General features: G+C 38.9%; 1 protein-coding gene across 1 annotated transcript in view; it reads right to left on the reverse strand.

The window, feature by feature from the left end:
- Window positions 1–13,874, reverse strand: part of LOC149247112 (sirohydrochlorin ferrochelatase, chloroplastic-like) — a 119,293-nt gene that overhangs the window by 92,307 nt on the left and 13,112 nt on the right. The window lies entirely within an intron of this gene.

A 13,874-nucleotide genomic window follows, 5' to 3' on the forward strand; every position in this document is an offset into this window, starting at 1 on the left:
CTGCATCTATAGACTTGGCATCTTTTACATGAAAAAAAACTTCCGCCAGCAGCTGCATGCATACCTCATCCCTCCACATGTTACAATAAGCAGACGAAGAACTAACCTCATTATCAAAAGCAGGCCTACAATGGATCTTCCAAAGGATACACATAGCAGAGATCCTCAACCATGCCAAAACGAACAAATGAGGAGCAGACCATATACACATGCAATCACCAAGCAAAGCTACCCACCAATGCACCCTCCCCTAGAGAAGGACCAAATATTAATCCTACACATTGTTCCAACAACTCCTAGCAAGCTAACAATCACAGAACATGTGCTTCGCATCTTTAAGTGGGTGCAAACAAGATAGAGAACCATTAGAAAGACCCCTTTTTGCCAACTTGGCCTTGGAGGGGAGCCCCTGATAGATAACAAACCACACAAAATCCTAGAGATTGTGGGACAATTGAACAGACCACACACTATGCAATCAACAGACCCATTTGTCCTTTAGATCTAAGGTCAATGCGTATTGAGGGCAAGGACTAGCCCATGGCACTAAAGTAAAAGGGATTAAAACTTCCAAGAGTCATACTACTGAAGGGGACATCCAAAAATCCATTCCCTATCCCACCAAAAGGGCCCCAGCATGACAATATTCATTTTGGCCACATCCTCATGAGGGATGAGACCAACAACCTCAGTGATAGTGGGTTGATCAACTGGAAACAAAGCATGCATTTGAGCCAAAGTGCTCCAATCCTTCCAGGAGCATGACATTGTATCCGAAAGATCCTGCCAAAAGAAGATGCCCTTCTTACTCAAACATCAAGCTTCAAAAAATTGGGAACTCTACAATACAAGTGTCATGCAACCTCCAGGTTCAAATAGAACATCTTGCCAAGTCCCACCCCACTATAATACTAGCTATATTCCACCTAACCAAACGCTAAAAATTTCCTTCCAAGGTACCCATATACTCCTGAAGATAAACAAGCCTGCAACTTGAAATTGGCAGGAAGAATAGATAAAGACCCCACAAACCTTGCCACATGATGAGAAATAATCAGCTAAGTGCCACAATAGGACCTACCAAGGGGTGGCACCCTCCAAGCAACGCACTGCCGATTTCGCAACAAGGATGCTACTTTGGGTAGCCACACCAATCAACTCTAACCCCATCTCATCCTTCGACATGATACATGTCTCATGGGACCATCAAAAGGCACCACTCTCCACCATATATTGACCACAAATATGACCATAGAATATGCTCCAAACACTAAAACTAAGCCTACCTACTAACCAGCATGAGATACTGTAATTGTGAGATGCCTGGAGGATCCTCCCAACAATTGTTAACTTCCCTGCAAATAGGGCATCCCGATATTGCCAAAAGTGAAGCTTTCTTATTATTAAAAAAGATTGTAAACAGATTTTCTTATTATTAAAAAGAAGACAGAGACGACAGCAGCAGGTGGTTTTTACCCACATTGGGTTTCCACCTTATATTTTGGTGTTCATGTGTGTTGCTTATGTGTGATGCTTTATTCTTCTTTTTTTGCACTGTCTAATAAATCTCTAATATACGGGTTAAAGCTCAATACATGATAAATTGTCTAAATCAAAAGTTCTCTGCATATACGCTGGTTGCTGTAAGTACAATGGCGTATACACGCTAGTTCACTTAGCTGAAGTAGCGTATATAAATCTGTTTGGGAAATAAAATTATTGATCTAATAATACTGATTCACCCCCCCTCAGTATTATTTCCAACAATTGGTATCAGAGCTGGTCCTTCAGAAGAAGCTTGATCGCTTGAAGGGAGATCCATCATCATGAGTAATCAAGAAAGCGTGGGATCCATCAGACCGTCAATCTTTGATGGGAGCAATTTTGTTTATTGGAAAATAAGAACCACAGCCTATCTACAGTCACTTGGAACGGATGTCTGGGAAATTGTGGAAGGAGGATATACATTTCCAACTGCAATTCCCACAGATACGACAGGTAAAAAGAAATATGAAACCAATGCCAGAGCTGTCAATACTTTATTGGGAAGTCTGTCACAATCAGAGTTTGTCAAAGTCATGCAGCTCAAATCAGCCAAAGAAATATGGACAAGATCGTTCTGAGCTACGAAGGAGACTCTCAGGTAAAACGTGTTAAACTTCAAACTCTCAAAATTCAATATGAAACTCTTAATATGCACAGTGATGAAAGTATAGCTAGATACTTCTTACATATAGATGAGGTTGTTAATTGTATGAAAAATCTGGGTGAAGAAATAAAGGAAGTTACCTTTGTTGAGAAAGTTTTGAGATCCTTGTCCGCTAAATTTGAATCAAAAGTGTTTGCCATAGAAAAAAACAGGATCTGCAGACTATCACTATGACACAGCTTCACGGAATCTTAACTGCCTTTGAGATGAGAAAAGGAGGACCATCAGATATGAAAGAAGCTGCATTTAAAGCTTCAGCAAAAGGAAAGGAAGAACACAATGAATCAGGACATATTTCATAAGAAGAAGATGAGGTAAACTTTATCAAGAAGCTTCAACGGGGTTCTAGAAGATTTTGAGGTAAGCTACCTTTCAAATGCTTTGCCTGTGGCAGAGTCGGTCATTATGCTACCAAATGTCCTCATAAAGATAAATATGAAAAAGGGAAGGAATATGCAAAATAGAATAGAAAACAAGTTGTAAATAAAAGGAGTTACTATACTCATGAAAATAGCAATGGTTTATCAAATAGTGATGAAGATGAAAATAGTAATGACTATAGACTTCTAATGGCTTATGACGATGATAACTTCTGAGATGCTTTAGAAGAGGATGACCTTCATGAAGAAATCTCTAAACTCAAAATCTGTTTAGAAGAAAAGAATATGATTATAGATACCTTGACATACCAACTTGCTGAAAAAGAAAAACACAATGAAAAACTAGAATGTGAAATTGTGGGTCTAAGAAAGGATCTTGAGAAAACGAAATCTCTCAATCTTAGATTTGCTAAAGGATCAGAAACCTTAAATGAAATTATCAAAGTGCAGCATTCTCCTCTGATAAAGACAGGTCTTGGATATACTGAAGAAGCATCTCAATCACAGAAGCCGTCAACCTCCACTAAAAGTTATCTTGATGCAGCAAAGACCAGTGAACAGTATGACAATCGTCAACAAAGGCATAAAGCAAATCACCAGGTAAATCAGACTCAATTTACTCCAAGGATGAATAGAAGCCACAACCAACCTCAGGTAAATCATACTCAATTTGCTCCAAAGATGAATATCAATAAAAACTACAATCACCAGGTCAATAGATTCGATAGTCACAGGAACTTCTTTAATGGGCAATGTTTTTCATGTCATAATTTTGGACACAAAGCTGCTCAATGTGTTGCTTACAAAACCATCATGACTAGAGAAGCACGAAATCAAAGGAATGTAACAGGGGTCAAGAAAAGTTCCTATAATAACTTTTCTCTTCTTGAAAATGAAATAGAATGCTCAATCTGTAACAACTTTGGTCATGAAGAATCTAAATGCAAGAGCAAATTTCGGCAAACATCTCAAAAGGAGCAAACTCCATTAAATCCCAAGATATGGAGAAGGAAGGAATCTCAAACTGAAAGATGTGGTATAGCCTTGTATGCATAAGGGCAAGAAAATCAGTGGTACATCGATAGTGGATGTTCAAAACACATGACAAGTGACAAAGAAAAACTTCATTCATATAATGCCTTAGAAAAGGAAAAGAATGTTTCATTTGGAAACGGCACTCTTGCTGTCATAAAAGGTAAAGGCTTTGTTTTCTTGAAAGAAAAGGTTAACGCTGGAAATGTTATGTATGTAGACAGTTTAAAGCATAACCTGTTGAGTGTCAGTCAAATGTGTGATCAAAGAAATGAAGTGGTGTTTCGATCAAACGGATGTGTTGTTCGTGAGCTTGATACAGGAGAGACCGTGATCAAAGGTACAAGAACTCCAAACAACTTATACATACCCAAGGGTGGACAACAACAGTGCTAAGAAAAAATGATGAAAACTGGCTGTGGCATAGAAGATTGGGACATCTAAGCTTTTCTCAAATAAGAAAAGCATGCAGATTCAAGGTTGTTCGTGATCTTCCAGATATCAGCATCCCTGAAAATACAATATGCAAACCATGTCAAATCGGTAAGCAAACCAGAGCTCACTTCATTGAAAAAGAAGGGTCAGCTAGTAAGCCTCTTGAACTTGTCCATACTGATTTATGTGGACCATCAAGGAAAAAGTCACCTCATGGAGAAGAATACTTTATTTTGTTCATTGATGATTTTTCCAGAATGTGTTGTATAGGTCTTTTAAAGCACAAAGATGGAGCATTTGAAAAGTTCCAAGCCTTCAAAGCTTTGGTTGAAAATGAATCAGATCGAAAAATCAAATGCCTCAAATCTGATCGAGGAGGGGAATTTACCTCGGATGAATTCTTTGACTTTTGTGAACAACATGGAATAAAAAGGCAATTCTCCACCGCAAGGACTCCTCAGCAAAATGGAGTGGTAGAAAGAATGAACAGAACTGTTCAACAAATGGCTCGAGCTATGCTAGATGAATCTGGAACTCCTGCAACCTTCTAGGTGAAGCTGCATTCGCCGCCGTAACTATTCTCAACCAAGCAAATGTTCGGGTAAATAGCACTCAAACTCCACATGAACTTTGGTATGGTAAGACTCCTACTGTAAAATACTTTAAAGTTTTTGGAAGCAAATGTTATATCAAAAGGACTGATGAAAAACTTGGTAAGTTTGAACCCAGAGCAGATGAAGGTATTCTTCTTGGTTATTCTTCCAGAAGTAAAGGATATAAATGTTATAATAAAAGACTTGGAAAAATTGTTGAAAGCATTGATGTTGTAGTTGATGAAGCATGCAAAAATCCAAAACAGATAAAAACATAAGATTATGACAATGAAGAAGATGGGGACTATTTTCCCACATCCAATCAAAATGATATTGAAGAAGAAACAAATGAAACATCAGAAGAAGAGATAATGGTAGAAGAAAAGACTTTGTCCAGGTATGTTAAGAAAAATCATCCAAAAACTCAAATTTAGGGGAAAAAGAGGCAGGTGTATAGACACGAAGAACTATTATAGGGACCTCAAGCTATCTAGCATTACTATCCTCCACTGAACTTCAAAATCTAAACGAAGCATGCAAAGATGAATGTTGGGTCAAGGCCATGGATGAAGAACTTGAGCAAATTGAAAAGAATGATACTTGGGAATTAGTTCCTAGACCTCATGATAAAAATATTATAGGAACGAAATGGATATTCAAAAACAAGCTGAATGAAAATGGATAAGTCATTAGAAACAAGGCCAAACTTGTTTGTAAAGGGTATGCTCAACAAGAAGGTATAGATTTTGAAGAAACTTTTGCACCTGTTGCCAGACTTGAAGCCATAAGGACGTTTCTTGCTCTTTCTAGCTTTCAGAAATTCAAAGTATATCAAATGGATGTAAAATCAGCCTTCCTGAATGGAGATTTAGAAGAAGAAGTTTATATTGAATAGCCAGAAGGATTCATTCTTGGAAATGATGCAAAACTTGTATGCAAACTCAAAAAGGCCCTCTATGGTCTGAAACAGGCTCCAAGGGCCTGGTATTACTGTCTTGACAAATATCTACACCAACAAGGTTTTACAAAAGGTTCAGCAAATAGCAATCTATATACAAATATTGAAACTAATAAATTGCTAATTATTATTGTTTATGTTGATGATATCATTTTTGGTAGTAATGAAGAATCCATGAGTCAGAATTTTGCCTCAGTAATGTAGCAAGAATTTGAAATGTCCTTGCTTGGTGAACTTACCTATTTTCTTGGTCTACAAGTTCAACAAAATAAAGATGGTATTTTTCTTTCACAAACCAAATATCTCAAATAGATCTTGAAAAGGTACGGAATGGAAGATTCTAAACCTGTATGTACCCCAATGGTAACAGGATGCAGTCTTAGATCAAATGATGAATCAGCAGCAGTACATCAACCAACTTACAGATCCATGATTGGCAGTGTGCTTTATCTAACAGGTACCCAACCTGACATCATGCATGCAATAGGAATAGTTGGAAGATTCCAAACAAATCCAAAGGAATCACACCTTCAGGCAGTCAAAAGAATTTTCAAATATCTTCAAGGAACTCAGGACTTTGGTTTATGGTATCGTAGAGATACAGATCTTACTCTTCATGCATATACAGATGCAGGTTGGGCAGAAAGTGTTGATGACAGAAAAAGCACTAGTGGTGGTGCATTATATATGGGTTCCAAGTTAGTATCTTAGTTTAGCAAGAAAAAAAGTTCAATTGCTTTATCCACAGCTAAAGCAAAATATGTGGTTGTTGCATCTTGTTGTACACAACTACTTTGGATGATGCAGACCTTGCAAGACATTCAGATCACATGTACTCCACCCATCTCCATTCTATGTGATAATACAAGTGCCATCAGTATTTCAAAGAATCCAGTCATGCACTCCAAGACCAAGCACATACCCATCAAATACCATTTTCTACGAGAACAAGTGCTTGAACAAAAGGTTAAATTAGAGTATGTTCCCTCCAAAGAACAGGTTGTTGATATATTTACTGAACCATTGCCCAGAGACACATTTGAATATCTCAAACAAAAGTTGGGAGTACTTGCTGCATCATCCTGCTGTTAAATCCAATTCTTTCAAGAAAGGTTATTATACGCGTGTTTCATGAAGTATAGTCGCGTACACACGCGGGTTTCTGTGGGTCGAGGAGTGTATATATTTTTCAGACAAGAAAAATAGTGGGGCAGGCACTGATATGGGTGCTCTGTCTGATGTTGATTATTACAGTCTATTGATATGCCATGTTCATTATTTTTTATCTGACTGACAAAGATGCCTTGATCATTGACTTATTAACAATGCACAGGTAGCACAGGTTCAGGGGGAGCATTAGCCTTCTCTCGCATTCTACATTGTTGGCAGTATGGTTGTCGATACTTATACCTAGGGTGTGATATTTTTTAATAAGTCCTATTGGACAAATGATGTAATTTGTATCCCCACTTTGCATGGGACGGATGATGTAATTATATTTCTGTCATGTATAAACAATTGGTATATCCCCACTTGGTTGGATGGATGAGTCAAATTTGGTACATCCCCACGTGGTTGGGAAATTGATATATGCATGAGTCATTGGTGATAGGAAGGTCATACTCACTTAGTTGAGTTATAGAGTCATGCTATTCTTTTGAAAAATATTTTTGCAGACTCTGCATATGCTCAGGGGGAGCATGGACGGTTTAGTGCATCTCAGCATGTACAAAGGGGGAGCTCAATCAAAGAATTCAGCATGTACTCAGGGGGAGCATGGACAACATAATGTATATCAAAAGAGGAGAATATCTTGGTCCACCCTTTGCCCTTGATGTCAAAGGGGGAGAGTGACTTGGTGTTGTTGTTGCCATCAAGTCCAAAGGGGGAGATTGTTGGCATTATGATACAGGTGTTGTCCTTGATGGCAACTCACTCAGATGAAAGATCACAGTGCAGCAGGTCAACAGCAAAGAATTACAGATTAGACTCCAAAGAATGAAGAAAGAGAGGTATACGCAGGTTCACCTTGTCCAAGTTGCGTATACACGCAGGTTTACTGAACAAAAGGAGCGTATACGTACACACGCACTTTCACAGAAGGAAAAGTGCGTATATCTTGGAAAACCAAAGTTTTTGGTCCAAGGTATTTGACCCAAGGTAATTGGTCCGAGGTATTTGGTCCAAGGTATTGGTCCTAAGTAGTTTTGGTCCATGGTATTGAGAAAGGCCTAAAACTATATAAGGAGGAGAAGATCATTAGGCCAGGTGTGCAAGTAATTTGAACATCTTATGAGGGGTTGGATCATATATGCAGGTTAATGAGCTTCTGATGGTTTGCTTGATCTGATCTAAGGAGGCACCTATATGGCTGATGAAGGTTGATGAACCGGGATCATAAAGGCTTAAAAGTATTCTCATTATGTGGTTTGATCTTGAACAGTCTAGATCTGAATACTGACGCATGTTTTATTCTGTAAATGTGATGATCTGGGTATGACTGAAGTCTGGAATAGTTGTGATGTTTTAAGTTAGCATTTACAGATCTGTACGCAGGTTCGCTTTAGTAAAATAAGCGTATGCACGCTGGTTTAGCATATCAAAGTAGCATATACATCATAAATTGGAATTTGCAAATCTGTACGCTGGTTCCCTTCGGTAACAGTGCGTATACACGCTAGTTCGACACAGGGAAGTAGCGTATACCTTATGAAGCATGATGTTTAAAGTTTCAGTAGTCTCTGTTTGCTGTTGCAGAGTTCTGGGTTCTGTTCTGATGACTGTATTCTGGTAACAATGTTCTGAATGATTAGATTGATTGATTGTGATTTGCTTCAATGATGATGGGTTGTCAGTGATTGATTGATTCAGTTGTGGTTGATTCAGAAAGTGATGATTGAGTATCAGAGATTGGTTGATGCAGATGTATGTGATGGTTGTATTGCAATTATGATTTTCTAAATTTCAATGTTGTTGATGGGTCCAGTATGAAAATTGGATGAAACATGGCCTTCAGGTTGTTGTGGTGTGTTCCAGGAATATCCAGTCTGAAAATTCATGAAACGTGGTCCCTGGTAGAAGAGTGGAGTTTTCTGTAGGCTAGAACCTACGTACTAGTAAACATATTGGCTAGTACAAGAGCTAAGGAGTTGTAACTCCCTTCCAGTAGTAGCTGGAGAACGAGAGAAGGTTGTATCCTTCTGCAAGTGGGTGCCTGCATACTGGTATAAGTCTGCACCAATACAAGATTGTAAACAGATTTTCTTATTATTAAAAAGAAGACAGAGACGACAGCAGCAGGTGGTTTTTACCCACATTGGGTTTCCACCTTATATCTTGGTGTTCATGTGTGTTTCTTATGTGTGATGCTTTATTCTACTTTTTCTACACTATCTAATAAATCTCTGATATATGGGTTAAAGCTCAATACATGATAAATTGTCTAAATCAAAAGTTCTCTGCATATACTCTGGTTGTTGTAAGTACAGTCACGTATACACGCTACTTCACTTAGCTGAAATAGTGTATATAAATATGTTTGAGAAATAAAATTATTGATCTAATAATACTAATTCACCCCCCCTCTCAGTATTATTTCCAACAGGGCCACAAATTATTTCCATACAACGAGTAAACTTCCTGAAATGATTTTTAGCGGTGATTGCATTTTACCTAGAAAAGAAGGCAAATTATTAATGGCACCTTCCGACATATCATGAGGAATGTTAGTAAAACAACAAGGGGCGAACAAGTCATTCATGATGACTTGTTTAAATAGAAAAGGAGCTGATGGATGTCAGAGAGAGATCCTTGTTCAAGAAAAACAAGAAATCCACAAGAAATGAGCTTCTAGCATAAATTCTTGCAAGAAATGAAAGAAGTGGAGTCCCCACTTGAACACGAATCTAACTCTAAAATCCAAAAGGCGGAAACCAAAAAGTTAGTTAGAGATAAGCAGATGGAAATCAGGGAGGACTTCCTGTCTGAGAAAAATGAATGTTTTCTAGAATGTAATTTGTTCAACCAAGTTCTAAGAGCGAGGTTGACCAGGCTACAAGGATTTCTTCTAGTGTAAGCTTTTGTAGATGGATGAATAAGTGGAGTCGCCACCCAAACAGAAAACCAATTAAAATGTCCAGTTGCTAAAAGTGCAGATAGAAAAGATGGACAGATTAGTGAGAGGACAAAGGATAAGGTGATGAAAAAATGAAGAGATCGCAATGGTGCTAAAAATGTGGTGCCGATGGGATAAGGAGAAAATGAAGAATGAAGATGATGATATGATGAAAAAATTGTCGTGACCAAGGACAGAATTATCTATCCCCGACAACGGCGCCAGAAAATACTGTCGCTCAGAGTGTACAAGCACTGCAACAACGACTCAGGTCAGGGTTGTTGAAATTTCTAAGTATTACCTGTTAGAAATTTTATCTGTATTCTCTAGTTTATTTCGCCTACTTGTTTAATTACTAACAAGTTATTTAACCATATAAACACTGAAATAAACACAATACAGTCTCAACCATCTACAGATCAACAGCTAAAAGAAATAGACAAACACACAAGTGACACCGTTATTTTTGGACAATCGTCCCCGGAAAAACCCAACTTGGGAAAACCGGTGCAGCAATTCTGAGGGTTATATTATTATGCAGTCTTTCTGAGTACAACTGGGTGCCAAACTGGCTCACCCGACAGAGAAAATAATCCGACAGTAATACCTCTCTATTCGGAAGTAGATATTTGGAAAGTCTACCCCACGAAACCCTCTCTAGCACAATTTGAAGCTCAGCATCAGCCCTCCTGGCCTTTGCATCAGCCTGAAACCCTCTGTGTCAACCCTCTGAGGCTCTGTGCAGCCTCTATGGCCCTCTGCGTCACTCCTGCAGCCTCTTCATGGATGACGCAGGCCCTTCTGGCCTCTGCGTAGTCTCTTATGCCTTTGCGTGGCTCCCTTTGGTTGAACATCTGCCTCTCTGCCTTTGCGCTGGACTTCTGGTGCTATCTTTGCCTCTCTGCCTTGTACTCACTGCCCCTTGCTGCAACTCTGATCACTGATTCGATTTCTCTTAGCAAACCCCGCTCTAGAAAATCGAATGACTGATCACTCTGGGGTATCCTCCAACTAGCCCTCAAGCCTCCTCTTATACTTTTCATGTGGGTCCTTTAACGGTTGAAATTACATCTCTAATCAACGGCTATAATTAGATTTGGCTTGATCCATGTCATTTAGAACCTTCTAACCCAGTTTTATATTAATACCCATTAATATTTTATTTTTCCTAAGTTTAGACTTAGGAACTCCATTAAAAATATTAATTATTTTAATATCTCCTTAACCGAGTAGAATCTGCCCAAACCATTTCTGGGTCTTAGAGACCTCATGTGCTTTAGCCTCTCCACCAATTTTCATGGCTAGAGCACATCCGATGCTACCCCAAATCAACAAGGAGTTGTCACTCTGATCCCTGACTTCTCTGTTCTAGTTGTCTCCCAATAGCGGACTATGGGGCGTAGTCCCTATGGAAATGTGAAGATGAAGGACAAGTTGGCAACCAACGAATCCAGGAGACACGATTGAATGGCCTAGCTACTTGGTTAATTTTAGCAAGACTTAAAGATTAGATTAGATTTGAATGTGAGACAAGTGCCTTATGGAGTCAACTTCTTGCTTATTACCAATTAAATGCCAAGTAACCGGATGAACAATCGTTGCTTGAATGCTTAACTATCTTAGATGAAGTGCAGGTCCTACAAGCTAGATGAAGTGCAAAATTTTGGTTGATTTTAAGTTAGATGCCTATTCTAAATGTAACCTTCCTCTTAACTATTTTGGAACTAGTCTCTAGAGTAGGTTGTGGGATGGAAGCCAACGGGAAGCAAGCAAGGGCTTGATTAACGATACCTCCCCCTGTGTTCCAACCACCCGATGCCTCTGGCGCTGCAGAGATTGTGGCTCTGACGACTGCAAGGTCACTGTGTTAACCAATAAAGAGGTTGTGCTAAGCCCCTCAAACTAAATTGAGAAAGGATGGCCCTAAATGTCTATCAACCAAGCTTATGCTTGGAGGTAAGTTATTAATCCAACTAGACTTAGAATGTGAATGCAAGATGGATTGAGTGATTCTTAAGGTGAGATTGGTTAAATGTTTTTTAAGTACTTAGTTATGATTTGACCTCAAGTTATATCAACAAGTACTTATCAATAAGATGCAATCTTAACCACAAGAATGTGCCAAACATGAACAAGAGATCCCTCCAGTGCTCAAGACAAGATATTAACCAATAACAATAACAACAACTAATAGAACTTAGAGCACTTATACACTTAACAATTAGCCAATGATTTTCAATACAAGATGCCAGTAACAATTACTCAAGATATTCCAATGATGATTCCTTGAAACAAATTAGAAATCTTTCAAGATATTTAGACAAGATAAATGCCAATATGCCAAGGATTCAAAACAACCACAAACCAATGATGGAAAAAGAGAACAAGAGCAATTATCCAATGATTCATTTTGAGATTAGCAATGTTCTTTAGACAATTAGATGCTCAACACAATAATGCCAATAACTTAAGAGAACAAGTAGATCAAGATGCCCAAAGAAACTTGAACCATTCAACACAATGTGATTTGAGATTAGAGTGTTTTAGTGAGTGTTATTAGTGCAAAGTTAATGATCTTTAGAGTTTATGAACGAGCTCACAGGATACAAGCAAATGTTAGATTCCAAATAACCAATGCTAGCAACTTTCTTCACAATAGCACTTACAAACATGAAACAAGTAACACTTAGAGTATAAAACAATGAAAGCACTTATGTAACTTGTATCCCAATGTTACCCAAGCAAGATAGATCTATGACAGCAGTGAGTTAATTATGCTTAAAATGATATGCAGTGAACAATAGGACAGCAGTATGATTATTAGCGTTAGAGCACTTCTAGATGCAAAATAAAATGTCCAATACAAGCAATAGAAACTCAAGTGCCAAATTAGATTTTCCAACAAAAGATCTTAAGTACTACTCTCTCTTATGATGCAATTTTTCACTGCTACATCAGATCTGATTAGACTTATAACAGTCAGCAATAAGACATAAAACAGGCCCAATGAAGGATGCCCAACTTATGCAATTAATTCCTTAGTGTATTTAGGCAACTTATATGTGTGTTTAGGCAATTTAAATTTTTGCCACTGTTAGAAAGAGATAGCACTGTTGTAGCAAAACAGAGATAAGTAGAGGGTTTAGAAGTGGCAAACCAATGGCCCTAGGCCTAGAAGAAGCTTGCCAAACTTGCCCATTTTTTGTCAATGACTGGAACACCTGTAAACACCAAAATTTGTGTCAAATACTCCTGCAAAACCCAGCAATATTCAGTCTAGAAATCAAATGAAAACCCACAAAGGCAAATGATGGAAGGAGAAGGCAAGAGGCAAGGAGAAGAGGCCTCAAAGGCCTACATTAAGGCAAGGAAAGCCCCGAGTAGGGCTGCAGCTAAGGGAATGAGCCCCTGAAAGGGTTTTCGTAAGCCCTACAAGGGCTACAGCCTAGGAAAAAGGGCCTTTAGAGGCCTATCGCAAGCCCTCCAAGGCTGCGGCTTAGGAGAAAAGTGAGAGAGGGGGAGACAGAGGGATGAGAAGGAAGAAGGGGCAGCGGAGAAAGGAGAAGGTTGGACGGAGGCAGGGAAGGAGGGCCGAGGGGAAGGAAAGGCCTAAACAGGCCTGCGAGAGGAGAAGAGGGGATGGAGAGCAGGCCAAGGCCTAATTAGGCCTGCAGTAGGCCTAGGAGGGGAGGCCGAGGGCCTTAGGCCTTACTGCCAGGCCTACAAAGGCCAAAAACACCCACAGCAGGGGCTACAAAGGCTAGACAGCTAGGGTAAAGGAGGACGCTGGGCCTGGGGGCCCTAAAAAATTTTGAAACCCTCACCAAAAAATTGAATTTGCTTCAAATCTTCAATATTTGCCCAAAATTCACTGGTGTTGGCCCAGCAAAATTCTAGAGGCTAGATCTCACCCTCAAGGGCCTAGATCTAGCTCTAACCCAACAGATCTTTTTTTCCCATGGAAAAATCGTAACTTTATTCATATTGAGCAAAATTACATGTTGTAGATGTTGAAACAGCATATGCTTTATAAAAACTTGTCCTGATACAATAGGATCTAAAAACCAATAAATTAATGACTATCTATGCTTTCCTACCTTTCTTTTTTTCCACTTTCCGCCAACCTCCAGTGTTGGGAGTGGATGTTACAATA

Source organism: Pinus tabuliformis, chromosome 7, assembly GCF_031772625.1.
Source record: "Pinus tabuliformis cultivar Carrire ecotype Pingquan chromosome 7, CPIR1, whole genome shotgun sequence".
NCBI lineage: Eukaryota > Viridiplantae > Streptophyta > Pinopsida > Pinales > Pinaceae > Pinus > Pinus tabuliformis.